Below are 14890 nucleotides of genomic sequence, written 5' to 3' on the forward strand. Positions count from 1 at the left end.
TACTGCAGTAAACTTGATCAACTAAGTGTGATCAACAGAGAGATGCTATGGGTCAAATGTTATGTCTGGGGTGTTTAGGCTAGGAAGGACTATGATCCTGGAGATTTTGGAGCACAATGGGCCACAAAATAATATAGTTGTTGTGTAACCCCAAAATTAGTCCAAAATCAAGATTTGGATGATGCACTCACCTGGAGTTATGGAATGGGATGCAACTTGGCAAATCCTCATTATATGGACATATAAAGATGTTGTAAAAAGCTCATGCAAATTGACAAGCCAAAATGGCACTTGCTTCACAAACATCAATTCTGTCCAGAAACTTGGAATAATTTTGGTGATCAAATGGCTCAATGAAATGATGCCAAATTGGGTGGAGATATGTTTTATGGGTAGGAGCATGATCTGGTAATTTATCAGAATTTTTGAAGCAATATAAAATACACTTGCTTCACAACCTGAAAATATTGCCATTATCAAAGATTTGCTCCTGTGCTCACATAGATGATTGTATGGGGCTGCAAATAGGTATAGGGGGATAATATGAGCACATTAAGTAGTGTGCAAAATTACAACTCATTTGGATATTCCTAGCTAGTACTTCCTTCACAATGGCTTCTGTTTGACAGAAACTTTGAAAAATTGTTGAGGAAGATTGGCTAGGCAAATCAAGTTGAACTTGTGCATGAGGTTATTATTTGGACATATAAGCATGCCCAAGGAGTTTGTGAGCAATCAAGAAAAGATAGGTGGCACTTCCTTCACAGAAAACCACACTGGATAGAAATGAAGAATAATTATTGGGGAATTATTTTTGAAATGGCCAAGGAAATGTTTGGGCATATTTGAGCTATATATGACCCAAAGAAATTATGAGAATTAATTGGAGATTTTTGGATGGACAGAAATATAGGTTGCTTCACAACCTAGGGCAGATAGGGTTATTCCTTTAATGAAAAAGGAATTTTCCCTAGAAAAGAATTTTAGGGTTTGGTCTAGGAGTGAAGTGACATGATCTTGGCAAGGTTTTGAGAATGATAAGCCACTTGGAAGGGGGAATGAGGATGATTTCCTAGGTGGCAAGGCCACAGGACCACTCCAAGAAGAAAAACAGAGCAAAAACCAAATAAATCAAAAGAAAAAGAAAAGGGCCAAAATCCAGGCTCTTACATCCCATCATACGCTTCGATGTTTACGGATTTGAACCCCTCTGGAAAGTCGTGTTCCAGTACCTCATCGGTGAAGTACAGGGGGTGTGTGGCACCCCTGTATCTGGTTGTGTCGTGGGTTGGTTCCAACGGTTGCGATGTGCGGTATTGGTTCCGAGAAGGTAAATGGCTGGCGTATTTTGTTTGATAATCGTGATCCCGTGTAGGATCACGTTCCCTAGATCCTAAGATGGACCTGGTTTTGCCAGCTTTTTTGTCCAGGTCCTCACGTAGATCGTGTTTCTGGTCCTGGTCCGCAGCCTTCCTCCCTTTGCGGGGAGGGGGCGCGGGATTGTGTGCGGCATTGCTAGCCGCTTTGTCACGACCGTGAGGTGGTCAGTCCGGCCAGCCGGTCGTATTATTCTTCGGCAGTATAGGCACGATAGCCTCATCGTCGAATTCGGGCAGCAGCTTACGTTTAGGATAGCTCTTTGTTTGGCAATTATCACCGTATTTTTCCTCAGCGTCTAGCACTTCGTTCCATCTGTCGTTGAGTGTATCATGTGCGGCTTTAAGCCGTTGCTTCTGCTACTTCAGGCTCCTTGCAGTAGTGATAAGCCGTTGGTGGAGGCATTTTTGTTCTAATGGTTCTTCTGGGATGACAAATTCGTGGTTTCCCAGGCTGATCTCCTCTTTAGAGACAGGTTGGTAATTGCTGTCTTCGGCATCGCTGTGGTCGGACATCATCTCCGGACTGTGTTTGTCGTCTTCTTGCATGCCCTACTCCAACGATGGGTCCGCGGGGTCTTCGTCTTGGTTCGGATTGTCATCATCGCCTGTAACAATGTTGCTGTTTTTACTACGGTGTGGCTTAGGGCGACGCCGCTGACGTCGATGCTTTGGTTGTGTCTCAGGAGGTTTATCCTCGACTGGGTTTTTGTTTTTGCCGTTGTTTACTTTGGGTGTATCCACCATGTATATGTCGTACTAGGAAGTGGCTGTCCAACACCCTGTAGGCAGTGGTTCCTGATCTTCTCCGGCATCGTCGTCCATACCGTCGATGTCTTCGAAGTCGTAGTCAAGTACGTCGGTTAAGTCCTCGACAGTGGCTATAAAGTGGGTGGTGGGTGGGACACAAAATTCTTCGCCGTCCGCTTCCCACTCAAGCCAGACATAGTTCGGCCAAGAATCTCCTGACAAGGAGATGGATTTCAATGAGTTTAACACATCACCTAAGGGTGAGTGTTGGAAGATGTCCGCGGAGCTGAACTCCAAGATTGGTGCCCAGTTAGATTCGATGGGTACCGATACACGCAGTTCGGAGCCTATGGCCGGAGACGAGTCCGAGGTTGCGATGACACAGGCCTCGTTGGAGGTCAGATTTGTGTTCGGCTCTAGCATTGTTGAGTCTGCGGTTTCTGTGGCGGGGTTGAGCCTCCTATCCTCGTATGGCGCGATCTACTCTGGATCTAGGGCCAGAGCGGTTACAGGCGCTATCTCCTGAGCTCGGTCCGATGACAGATTTAGGTCATATTCATCGCGGCGGCAGGGTGCGGCTGTCATGCGCTTGAATCCGTCGAAGATCAAGCCTCCACGGACGGTGTAGTTCAAGCTTCCAAACCTGACCTGATGGACAGGGGCGTAGCTGTCGATCTGCTCCAGATGGCCAAGCGAGTTGGCCCGCAGTGCAAAGCCACCGAATATGAAGATCTGTCCGGGGAGAAAGATCTCACCCTGGACTGCATTGTTATGGATGATTGAAGGACCATCAAGCCTTATGATGACGACACAGGGGAATAAAAGTTCTCCAAATGCCCAGAAAATTTAGCATGATTTTTATAGAATATTTGAGAATTTCTAGCACTGAAAACACACCAGGGGGATGCACCAGCTGGCCACAAGGGTGGAGGGCGCGCCCCCCTGTATTGTGGGCCCCACGTGCCCCCCACAACTTATTCCAGCACCCATCCACTTTGTGTTCCTCCAGAAAAAATCACCCCGTAGCTCAAACTCGTGTTCTTGCTCATTTTGCTGCAATTTTTTATTTGCTTGCTCAAAGCTCCATTCACAAAACTGCTTTGGGGATTGTTCTTTGGTATGTGACTCCTCCAATGGTGCAATTAGTTTTTGTTCTAGTGCTTTATTTATTGCAAATTTTTGCTGCTGAGATGACCCTGTTCTTGAGCTTGCATGTAAATTTATATGGTCCAAAGTAGTGGTGATGCATAATTTAGCCTCTAGACACTTGTGGGAGTAGTTGCTATTAATCTTGTTGAGTTTGGTTCACTTTTATTTTGAGTCACTAAAAATTTCATAAAATTTCATAGGAAGAAAAATGTCTAGGAGAATGTACCAAGGTGGTTCTTCAAGGAAGCAAGCACTAAGGCTCGCCATACACGAGCCGGACCTTGAAACAGCAAGGGAAGCTCAAGTGCGGCCTTGTGAATGGCCGTCAGATGAATTTATGGTCCATGTAGGCTTCAAGGATGAATTTGATGTGTATGTACGTAATGCTGATCTTGAGGAATTCATATCAGATAAGTGCCGACAATACTATTACCTCACCGATTCCTTTGTGTGGAGGTTTGAGTTTTCATCTAAGCGCAATACCCATACTGTTTTATTTGATCTTTATGATAAATCATATACCATGGACCTTGAAGATTTTAGTACTGCCTGCAAAATCTCTCAGTGGGGCATTCTTAGTGAACCTCACAAATCTGAATATAATGATTCCCTTGCTAGCATCACTATGGGAGAAACTAGAAATATCATACAAGCTACCATAGGGAGCAATCATTTTCCTGCCATACATTATTTTGCTCTCTTTATTGGTAGATGCATTAACGGTAAACATGAGCATATCCACCTTTGCATCCCAAATCTTAGTGTCCTCAAGAGTGCGGTATTAGGTGATAAGCGATATTACTTGGGGGCCATTATTGCGAGGAGGTTACATCTTAATGTTAAAGATGGAGATTTATTTGGTGGGATTTATGCAACTTGTTTAGCTGATTATATTGGTGTATCCATAAGAGAAAATGACATTTAGTTGCCACCTGCTTTTCTAGATTATAATACTTTGGTTCGATACTAGTTTCTTTAGAGGAACGACCAGTCCCTCCAGTACTGACTAATCTTTGACAGACGGTGTGCTGTCCGTATTACCCTTCCTACTCGTGCCTTCTTTAATTTTCAGGTAAATGGGAGAAACTTTATAACTAGCAAGGAGGCAAACGAGTATGAGAGAACAGCGGAGGCTGCTCGCCTTCAAGAAGAAGATCGTGAGGCGGCAGCTGCCGCAGCACAGTACGACCCCAACTATGATGTCGGATATCATCCGGGCCAGTGGTGGCCCTAGACTAACTTAGGCCAAAAGCCTTAGCTTGGAGGAGTACGTATTTCTCACCGACATTACATTCATGTTCACACAGTCATTCTAGTTGTCGGTGTTCATACTTTTTCATTGTATTTATCCGTGCTAGCTTATTTTATTTTCTTCCTTTCTTCTTGTGTGTTTGAAAAACTTTGAGAAAATCCAAAAAAATAGTTGTAGCTTCTAGCTAGTTTACTTTCCATGCTTGCGTAGTAGTACTATTAAAGAAAATCCAAAAAGATTTCTCGTTCTTCTTTTTCTTGTTGGGAGCTTTCCCGTGTAAACAATTTTTCTCATTCTTATTTTACTTCCTGCAGAAAAACAAAAACTCCGAAAATATTTCAGTGTGTTCCTTTGAAATTCTTTTCTTTTCTTTGGCGGTCGAGACGAGAAGACCACGATGAAAATGATGAGTGGCTCTTATGTGCATTATTGTTGATCTAACAAAGAGCCCATATTACCTTATCTTCTCTTATTGAATAAATGTTTGCATATTCCAGCTTAGTCCATTGCACGTCCACTATTATTAGTATCCACATTGTTTGGTCGTGCAAGTGAAAGGCAATAGTGACGATATATAATCAAATGATTGAGATGAGGAACAGCTGGTATGAACTCGACCTATCTTATTTTTGTAAATATGATTAGTTCATCATTCCTGATTTAGCCTATTATGAATGAAACATGTTTGTAATGACAATAAGAGATTATAGTTATTCATGCCATTCTTAATTGGCTAGGAGTTTATAATGGTTTACCTTGCGTGCCAACATGATATTAAAATGGTTGTGGTATAGTATGAGAGGATGGTATCCTCCTTTGAATGATTCGAGTGACTTGACTTGGCACATGTTCACGCATGTAGTTGAAACAAAATCAACATAGCCTCCATGATATTTATGTTCATGGTGATTTATATCCTACTTATGCTTCCACTCATTGTTGGTTAATCTTAATGCATGTTTATGGCTGTGTCGCTCCCTAGTTGGTCGCTTCTGAGTCACTTTCTAGCCTTCACCTGTACTAAGCGGGAATACTGCTTGTGCATCCACTTCCATAAACCCCAAAGTTGTTCCATATGAGTCCACCATAACTACCTATATGCGCTATTTACCTGCCGTTCCAAGTAAATTTGCATGTGCCAAACTCTAAACCTTCAAATGAAATTCTGTTTTGTATGATCAAATCGCTCATGTAGCAACTAGGGTTGTCTATATCTTCCATGCTAGGTGGGTCGTTCTCATGATGAGCGGACTCCGCTCACCATTCACGAGAAAATGGCTGGTAATTGGGATGCCCAGTCCCATGCTCAAATCAAATCAAAATAATTGCAATAAACCCCCCCCCCCCACCCCAGGATTGTTGTTAGTTGGACGGTAACCGTTGTTTTGGACCAGCCGTGGAATGTGCTTGTTGGTGGTGGGGGGAAATAAACTTTACCATTCTATTTGGGAACCTCCTATAATGTATGTAGCATGGAAGATATCGAGATCTCTTGGTTGTTATGTTGACAATGAAAGTATGCCGCTCAAAATATTATTTATCTCTATTTCAAAACTCGAGCTCTGGCACCTCTATAAATCCTTGCTTATCTCTGTGAAGGGACTATCTATTTACTTTTATATTGAGTCATCATCTTATAAAAATTACCAGTTAGAGAGCACCACTGTCATTTGTATGCATTGTTATTAATTGATATTGAGTGTGACTGTGACTGGATCTCTTTTGCCATGAATTACAATGTCTAGTCAGTCCTTGATCTTCAGGGGTGCTCTGCATTTATGTTTTGCGGTCTCAGAAAGGGCTAGCGAGATACCATCTTGTTATATCATATAATGATTGTTTTGAGAAAGTGTTGTTATCCGAGATTTATTATTATTACTCGCTAGTTGATTATGCCATTAATATGAGTAAATGTGTGACCTAAATGTTATTGTGAATATGGTTAGTTCATGATCTTTGCTGAAAACTTGAATGCTAGCTTTACATATTTGGAACAACAAGATCGAACAGAGTTTGTAAACGTTTTTCTTTATCACTTTCAGTTTGAAAACTAAATTTCTTGAGGACAAGCAATGGGTTAAGCTTGGGGGAGTTGATCGTATCCGTCGTAAATACTTTTCCAAACTCTTTTGCCCTTGTTTTGGACTCTAAATTGCATGATTTAAATGGAACTAACCCGGACTGGCGCTGTTTTCAGCAGAACTTGCATGGTCTTATTTTTGTGCAGAAATAAAAGTTCTCGGAATGACCTGAAACTTCATGGAGATAACTTTTGGAATAAATAAAAAATATTGGAAAAAGAATCAGCCAAAGGGGGCCCACACCCTAGCCAAAAGGGTGGGGGCATGCCCTACCCCCCTGGGCGCCTCCCATATCTTGTGGGCCCCCTGGACCTCCACCGACCTCAACTCCAACTCCATATATTCACATTCAAGGAGAAAAAAATCAGAGAGAAGGATTCATCATGTTTTACGATACGGATCCGCCGCCAAGCCCTGTTCTTCCTCGGAAGGGCAGATCTGGAGTCCGTTCGGGGCTCCAGAGAGGGGAATCTATCACCATCATCATCATCAACCATCCTCCATCACCAATTTCATGACGCTCACCGCCGTGCGTGAGTAATCCCATCGTAGGCTTGCTGGACGGTGAAGGGTTGGATGAGATTTACCATGTAATCGAGTTAGTTTTGTTAGGGTTTGATACCTAGTATCCATTATGTTCTAAGATTGATATTGCTATGACTTTGCTATACCTAATGCTTGTCACTAGGGCCCAAGTGCCATGATTTTAGATATGAACCTGTTATGTTTTCATGAATATATGTGTGTTCTTAATCCTATCTTGCAAGTTATAGTCACCTACTACATGTTATGATCCGGCAAACCGGAGTGACAATAGTAGGGACACTTCCCCGTGATGACCGTAGTTTGAGGAGTTCATGTATTCACTAAGTGTTAATGCTTTGATCTGGTACTCTATTAAAAGGATGCCTTAATATCTCTTAATTTACAACAGGACCCCGCTACCACGGGAGAGTAGGACAAAAGATGTCATGCAAGTTCTTTTCCATAAGCATGTATGACTATATTCGGGATACATGCCTACATTACATTGATGAATTGGAGCTAGTACTGTGTCACCCTACGTTATAACGTTGCATGATGAATGTGATCCGACATAATTATCCATCATTGATCCATTCCCTATGAGCTCGTTTCATATTGATCTTTGCTAAGTTACGTTTCCGTTGCCACTTTTACGATTACTACAAAACTGCTACTGTTACTTTCGCCACCGTTACCGTTACTTCCATACTACTTTGCTACTAATACTTTGCCGCAGATATTAAGTCTTTCAGGTGTGGTTGAATTGACAACTCAACTCCTAATACTTGAGAATATTCTTTTGATCCCCTTGTGTCAAATCAATAAATTTGGGTTGAATACTCTACCCCCGAAAACTGTTGCGATGCCCTATACTTGTGGGTTATCAATCATCCGTTTCTTCGTTATTGTTTTGACGCTTGTTTTTGTTGCGTCATAGTCTACCATTGCCATCCCTGGCCTCAGAAGTGTCAGGTTCGCTGGAATATTGCTTCTACGAGCCAACCAGCTATCTTCGCCCGCACAGAAGCAGGCCATAAGTGTAGTAAGAACTGCCGTGGTCTTCGGTATTTCCTGCCCGAGGTGTCGGGCGAGCCATTTGTCAAGGATGCTGTGTTTGAAGGCCGCTAAGGCTTCGGCATTTGGACAGAGAACAATTTCGTTCTTTTTAATTAGGAACCGATTCCAGAGTTTGCGAGCTGACTCTCTGGGTTGCTGGACTATATGACTTAGGTCATCAGCATCTAGTGGCCGGACATAAGTGCCTTAAAGTTGGCCCAAAAAGCATCTTCTAAATCTTCCCAACTCCCAATGGAGTTCTCTTGGAGGCTAGTCAACCAATGCCGTGATGGTCCCTTCAGCTTTAGTGGGAGGTATTTAATGGCGTGGCGGTCATCTCCGCGAGCCATGTGAATGTGGAGAAGAAAATACTCAATCCATACGGTAGGATCCGTCGTTCCGTCGTATTGCTCGATGTTCACGGGTTTAAACCCTTCCAGAAATTGGTGCTCCATTACCTCATCGGTGAAGCACATAGGGTGTGTGGCACCTCTATACCCGGCGACATCGTGACGGAGTTCGGATGACATTTGTGTTTGGTGCTGACCCCGAACTTGATTATGCTCATCGTGCCAGGCTTGATGGTCGTGATCTCATGCCGGGGCATGACCTTTGGAACCATAGATCAACCTAGTATGGACAACTTTATTGGCCATGTCATGACGTAAGTCGTACCTATAGCCCGGAGCCGCTACCTCCTTGCCTCTACGGCGAGGGGGCGCTGGCTGATGTTCGGCGTGATGAGTCGTTTTGTACCGTCCACGTGGTGGTCGGTCTGGTTGATTAGCATAATTATATTTTGACAGTATTGGCTCAAGGGCTTCTTCGTCGAATTGTGGCAGCAACCTACGTTCGGGGTAACTCTTTACTGGTCGCTCGAACTTGTATTCTTCGGCAGCTAGGACCTTGGTCCATCTGTCGTTGAGTGTATCCTGTTCGGCTTGAAGCTGCTGCTGTTTCTTTTTCAGGCTCCGCTCGGTGGCAATGAGATGTCGCTTGAAGCGTTCTTGTTCGAGGAGTTCCTCTGGGACGATACAATCATCGTCACCAAGGCTAACATCCTCTTCGGAGACAGGTAAGTAGTTACTATCTTCTGAATCGTCGTGATCGGCGTGTTCAGGGCTGTATTGACCCTCTTCCCTTTCATCCTGCTCGAACATAGGTTCGTCGGGGTGGTTGGGGTCTTCGGTGTTATCCAGAGTGTCATTATCTCTGGTTCCGGTATTGCTATCCTTTGCCCGATGCGATCGTTAGCGGCGCCGCTGATGCCGGCGCTATGTTGGTTCATCGACGGGGTTGTCCTTGTTTGGATCTGGAGTGCCATCGTCATCCTTCTTCTCAGGCGTGTCCACCATGTATACGTCGTAGGTAGAAGTGGTCGTCCAATGCCTAGTGATAGGCGGGTTTTGACCTGGTTCGGCATCGACATCATCGTTGATGCCATCGACGTCCTCGGAGGCGTAGTCTAGCATGTCGGTTAAATCCTCGACAGTGGCTATTAAGTAGGTGGTGGGTGGGACATAAAATTCCCTGCTTTCAGCCCCCAGCCCGAGGTGGGTGTAGTTCAGAGGAGATTCTTCCGTGATGGCGAGGGATTGTATTAGGTCCAACGTTTCGTTTAAGAGTGAAAGCTGGATAGGAGTCTGCGGATCTGCGGGGCCATGCTCGGTGATAGCCGCTGGATTAAGCCCGATGGACGCAGACCTCGTTAGCTCGGAGTTATTGTTTAGAGGCGAGTCCGGCCTCCCGATGATGGGCAGCGTAGTCCCGTTTGACTTCGGGTTCACAAACGATGTGGTCGCATCTGGGTTTCTGGATGGGAGCTCCGTGACAGGAAAGAGTCCGACGGGGTTAACCGTCCCATCTTCGGATGATTGGTCTGCCCCGGATCTAAAGCCGTGGCAGGTACGAGCATCGACCCCTGGACGGGATCTGATAGTGGATCTGAAGGACCCTCTTCATAAGGGTGGAGAGCGGCGGACGGGGCTGCAAACCCCTCTAAGACTAGGTCTCCTCGGATATCAGCAACGTAGTTCAAACTTCCGAACCTGATCTGGTGACCAGGGGCGTAGTTGTCGACCTGCTCAAGGTGGTCGGTCGAGCTGGCACATAGCGTGAAGCCGCAGAACAAAAAGAGTTGACAAGGAAGAAAGGTCTCCCCAGAAACAACGTTGTCATTGATGACGAGGCGAGCCATCGATTCCTTTGTTGATAGCACAACGGAGCTCTCAATGAAAGCACCAATGTTGGTGTCGAAACCGGCAGATCTCAGGAGGGAGCCCAAGTTGTGTGTCTAAGGATCAATGATAACAAGGGACAATGGGACACAATGTTTACCCAGGTCCGGGCCCTCTTAAAGAAGGTAAAACCCTACGTCCTGCTTGATTGTATTTGATGAGTATATGGGTTACAAGAGTTGATCTACCTCGAGATCGTAATGGCTAAACCCTAACTGTCTAGCCTATGATTATTCTAATAGCCTCTACGGAGACCCCCCCCCCCCCAGTTTATATACACATCGGAGGGGCATAGGGTTGCACAGAGTCGGTTTACAAGGGAAGGAAATAGTATATCCGGACACCAATCTTGCCATCCACGCATATAGGAGTCCTACCCAGACACGGGGGGTGGTCTTCTGCTTCATCTTCACGGTCCATCAGTCCGGCCCATATCGAATAGACCGGACACCCGAGGACCCCCTAATCCATGACTCCCTCAGAGGGCTCCATTTTTAGTTGTGGCTTCGAGACTTGATAGGGTTTGTGTCCTGCTCAGGAAGGTTAGACGGCGGTGGTTCTTTGCAGATGGAATAAGGTTCTCCCCGTCTAGCGCCCATTCTGTTGGTGAACCTAGCATCGTCTGTTGGCATGTGGAGATGTGTCTCCTGCGGATTTGTCTTTGGTATATTTTCTCGGATCTGTTCGTCGTTCTTCTATGTTCATGTGTATTCAGGTTGGATCCCTCCGATCTACTCTACTCTTCATCGGTGACGATTGCTGTTCTGGTGCGTTGTTCTGGGGCTGTTCTGGTGTGCTAGTGCTATGGGGCCTTAGCACGACGACTTTCCGACTGTCTACTATAACAAGTTTTGCCCGGCTCCGGTGAGAGAGGGGCGATGACCGCGGCGTGCCTTCGGCTCGCTCCAGCGCTTGTAGTTGTTGCTAGGTGGTCTACGAATTTGGATGTTATTTTTATTATTTTCGGTGTTCGTTGTATTGCCGTGGTTGAAAATGAATAGGTCGGATGTTTCCCCGCAAAAAGGTAGAATTACAATTTGAAAATATTGCAATTTGTGAGCTACACGAAGAAACCAAAATTTTGGCCCAACAAAAAAATTAACCCATTTGAAATACATGTGTGTCTTTTTATGCCATGTGTGAAAGTATAGTGTTATAAAATTCCACATGTATGTAGTATACATGTGTATGTGTATTCACAAAAAATATTTATTCCAGCGGCCGAGCTTCACCTGGTCGTGCCTTGGGCGGCGACGGGAGGAGGATGAGGAGAGGAGTGGGAGTGAATGGCCGATGGCTTGGGTTCCTCCTGGTCGCTCGCGAGGGGTGCGGGTATTCTTTCATATGTCTTTTCTTTTACTCCCCTTGTCTAGGGAACGAATTTGCTAGTTTCGGTTGTAGATACTCTAATATGCAGACATACTTACTAGTCATCACAAGCACGCGATGCACGAAAAATGAAACGATAATGATATTTGAGTTCTGAAAAAAACGACGAGGAGAAAAGACGACTAGTGCATGCAAGGAGTTGTCTAAATTAAAGGTGGATCAGAGCAAGTCTAGCAGATCCGCTATAGATGTGTACCACATAATTTGTTTGAGGAATTCTCTAAAACAAAATTGCAGTATCATGCGTGGCATGGCAGAACAGATCCGCTAAAAAATGACACTGCAAATTTAAAATGAAGTTCACGCTACAAAGTTCAGATGAATACCTTCATCATAGATTCATAGCATAGAAACATATATCAAACTAATCTAAACCTAGGGATGGTCGGCTCATGACTCGACGCCAAGGTAGAACGCGTCTGCCGAGCTCCAGTAAGCATGGGCATACGCGTGCCCTTCCTTGACAGCAGCGATACGCTCGGCAACGCCTTCTTCTCCTGACACCACTGTAAGCTTGGTATTGAGGAGCTCCTCATCCACTTTCCCGGCACCTCTTGGTGCGCGGTAGGGAGCCTCGTTGAGCTTTTGGAAGTGGGCTCATGTGTTCCAGCCGCCGTTGCGAGAGAGGCAGCCACGGTCACACACCTGCTTTGAAAACCATCGCTCAACGCCGGCCCAGCTGGAACTGCTGGCCTCCGCGTCGTGTCGGGCGCGCTCGTGCGGCGGCGACCCGCTGCACCCCCATGCCCGCGAGCTCCTCCGGCCATGAATCTTCCAGAAATGGAAGCAACCACGCGGAATCGCTCACCAGAGAAAGGAAACTGGGCGCCGGAGAAGGGCGGATTACAACGGAGGAGCGGGCGGGGGGTTATGAAGGATGTGAATCCTAAATGGCTAAAACGTCCGATGTCCGGTCCATAGAGCAGCAGAGGGGTGTTTTTTTTGACTCGAACGGCAGGTGCTCTGCCTTTTCATTTAAGATTAGGGATGTACATAAGAGTGAGCAGTCATCCAGAGAACACTGCCTGTACAAAAAAAAGGAAATTACAGCGCTACTCTCAGGAAATCTAAGTCAGCTTTAATCAGAGAGACCACGCCGTCCGCTGAGGTAGACTTGGCGTTGAAGACCCTCTTGTTCCTCTCATTCCACATGTGCCAAGCAAAATAAGCAGCAGCAACGGCCTGCTCTTTGTTGCACTGGGAGCAAACACTCCACCAATGAGAGATGGACTGAATGCTAGCAGGCAAGGAAGGGTAGCACAAGGGCCGTGCCAAGCATAGCTTGTTCCAAACATGCTTGGCAAAAAGGCATGTGTTGAACCTTTCAAGGAGTTGGAGGTAGAGAGAGCATGTCGCGTTAAGATCGCTCCCATGGGCTCGCAGCCTGTTAGTGGTTGGGAGTCTGTTTTGAGCCAAAGTCCAGAGAAAAAACCTCACCTTTCTTTCAATCTTGAGCCTCCAAATCAGTTCAGCATTAGGCTTGGCAATCGAACCAATGAACTGACAGGAATATGCAGACTTGGCGGTGTATTTCTTGTCCTTCGTCCAGATCCAATCAATGGTATCTCTTGCTTCAGATAAGTTGACACTCTGAATCTTCTCCCACAGAAGCAGAAAGGAGTGCAGATCATTATGGGAGCTGATTCTTTCAAGCCCCTTCATCCACTTCCTTTCATGCATGGCTTGAGCCACCGTGTAGTTTTTCCTGCGCGCCAGCTTGAAGAGGGAGGGTGCAAGGTCACGTGGTGCGGCCCCATCCAACCACTTTGACTTCCAGAAACTCGCAGTTTGCCCATTTCCAAGGTGAATGTTGGTGGAGGCATGGAAGAGTTTCATATCCGCTTCAGAGCAGGGGAGTTTCATTCCAAACCAGGGCCTAGGTTGGCATTGCCACGCGAACCAGGTCCACCGCAGCCGTAGAGCTCTGCTAAAAGAGGAGAGGTTTTTGATGCCCAGTCCACCGTACTTTTTTGGTGAGCAAACCAGCTGCCAGTTGACTGCACAACTCCCACCTTTGGCCTCCTCCTCACTGCCCTTCCAAAGAAAACTTCTCCTAAGCTTGTCGATCCTCTTGATCAGCCACTTGCTAGGAGCGAACAGGGTCAACAGGTAGGTGGTGATAGAGGTAAGGACCGAGTTGATCAACGTTAGCCTTCCCGCTTTGTTCAGGAGCTTGCCTTTCCATCCTGCGAGCTTCACAGCTATCTTGTCAATCAGAGTTTGGAGGTCGGCGCGCCTAAGGTTGCGGAGGCTAAGTGGTAGCCCGAGATATTTGCAAGGGAAAGAGTCAGTTGTTCCGGCAAACTCGGAGAGCACTTCATTAATTGCCAGCTCATCACAACAGATAGGGAAAGCCGAGGACTTGTTGAAGTTGGTGTAGAGTCCAGAGATTCTCCCAAAGGCTTCCAGGATTGCTTGTGAGGCCATCATCTCAGACCTGCACGGGTTCAGAAATAGGGAAGCATCGTCCGCATAAAGGCTGACTCTGATGGAGGCCAAATTGTGTGCAATAGGCTTCAGGATCCCGGCTTCGGTTGCAGACGCGAAGATACGCTGTAGTGGCTCTATAGCAAGAAGGAACAAAAAAGGCGAGAGTGGGTCGCCTTGTCGCAAGCCACATCGATGGTAGAAAGGCAGCCCCGGATCACCATTGAGGATTACTCTGGAGGAGGTTGAGCATAGCACGACTGCAATCAAATCCCGACAGAGGGGTGTTTTTACGGGCCGCCTAAATATGTTTTATGAGCCGGAAGATTTTACCGGACCTCTTTGGACCCGAAAAAGTTCGAAACTTGTAAAACAACCGAAATTATAAGCGCCGATGAGGATTTAGCGGATCTGCTAGAGTTGCTCTCATAGGCAAAATTTCATGTTTTGACCCTTTTCCCATAGGAATTCGGGATCTGACCCCCGTTTGAAATATTTTCGGGATTTGACCCATTTTCCTACCGCCAAAGCCTCTGACGGTAGGGTTATACAGCCTACCGCTAGGGGTCCTGGCGGTAGGGTACTAGACCATGTCAGCTAGCGGAAACGGTTGTCGTCCCCCTCCGTCGCACCCTACCGCCAGGGGAC

Source organism: Triticum dicoccoides, chromosome 3B, assembly GCF_002162155.2.
Source record: "Triticum dicoccoides isolate Atlit2015 ecotype Zavitan chromosome 3B, WEW_v2.0, whole genome shotgun sequence".
Classification (NCBI taxonomy): domain Eukaryota; kingdom Viridiplantae; phylum Streptophyta; class Magnoliopsida; order Poales; family Poaceae; genus Triticum; species Triticum dicoccoides.